The sequence below is a fragment of the Echinops telfairi genome, unplaced genomic scaffold (genome assembly GCF_000313985.2).
Source record: "Echinops telfairi isolate 266 unplaced genomic scaffold, ASM31398v2 ScPeMD7_8;HRSCAF=38, whole genome shotgun sequence".
NCBI lineage: Eukaryota > Metazoa > Chordata > Mammalia > Afrosoricida > Tenrecidae > Echinops > Echinops telfairi.
This window is the reverse complement of record NW_022103905.1, coordinates 18,152,134-18,153,751: the sequence shown is the minus strand read 5'-3', so window position 1 is coordinate 18,153,751 and position 1,618 is coordinate 18,152,134.

Below are 1,618 nucleotides of genomic sequence, written 5' to 3'. Positions count from 1 at the left end.
AAACCACAGGAGGCAGAAACCAAACTCTGAATTGCCAGCATATTCTCTGGAATTGCACTTGGCTAAGATATAGATACACATTGATTTTCCCGAATGAATTCAGCTGCCTTCTACTCCCAATGTTCCCTGGTACCAGGCTCAGAGGCCTGGAGGTTCACAGCTTGGCAACATCAAATCACATGGCAGGATATTAGGGTCCTCCGGCTGCTGTAAACCTCGCACGTGGTAAAGGAGGGGGGCAGTGGAAAAGAGGAAGGCCTTCCACAAGTTAGATTGACACAGTGGCTGCAGCGCTGGGCATGAGCATAACAATGATGGAGGTGGTGTGGGGCCAGATAGTGTTTTGTTTTGTTGTACAGAGGGTCGCTGTGGCACCTAACAACACTATAAGGACTGAACAACACCACAAGTGAACCCCCAAGGCCTTGCCTGGTCTATCCAACCCGACACCTCATAGTAATAGGGTGGTCTCTGAGCTTAATCCTGTGTCTGATTTGAACTCCAAACCCAGAGAGACTGAAGTCCCATCGTGGACACAGCAGAAACGTTCCTAAACCTGTCTCCCCAATACAGAGCCATTTCACTGTTGGCTCTATTCCACTTCTGATCAGTCACATCTCACCCTCATACCCACACCTTCTGGAATTTCACATAGGCTCACTGTTAGCAGCTGTTGCTGCCCAGCCTCCACACTCCATGACCCAGATCCTGCCCAAGCCTGCTTTTGCTCCTTGGGGGAAGAGTGCTGGGCACAGCCTAAGGTGGGGTTAGGGCCTACACTCACCTATTCTCCCAGAAACCACCCTGAAGTTCTGCTAGCATGTCTCATGGCCAAAGCTGTGTAAACCAAGACTATCAAAAAATATTTGTAATTATAAGAAAGATCATTCATTGTGTGACGACTTTATAGTTAGACCTGGGTTTCAGTTTCCCTCATGGCACTAACCAGCTTTGTAAGTATAATCAAATTACTTCAGCATTTTGATCTTCATTTGCTCATCTATAATAGCAGTGCCTCCATCATTCGTCTATGAATTTGCTGTACTGTGGTGGCTTGCCTGGGGCTGTGCTGCTGGAAGCTATACCACCACTATTTCAGTCAGGAGCTGTGGGGTCACCCAGAGTGAACACATAGCTTTCAATGGAGCTTGCAGACTAAGACAGACTAGGGAGAAAGGCCTGAAACTACATCAGCAGACCAGCCAGGGGAAGCTCTCTGAATCATAATAGAGTATTGCTCGATAGAACGCTGGAAGATGAGCCCCTTGGGCTGGAAGGCGCCCAAAATGCACAATGTCATGACAATGGACTTGAGCATACCAACGATGTTCAAAATGGAGCAGGACTAGGCACCATCTCTTTCTGTGAGACATGGTGTGAGTCTGGGTACATTCGAGAAACAAACCCACAGAAACTCAAGTACAGGAGAGAGTTTTATATAAAGGGTAAGTGCACATCAAGAAAGCATCCCAACCCAGTGCTGCCCAAGCCCGCAAGTCCAACATTAACCCATATGTCCAACACCAGTCCACAAAGTCCTCCTCCATCTCACAAAACACACAGTATGATGCCGACTGCAGGAGGAAAGCCGAATCAGTGAACGTGTAAGCATCTCAGC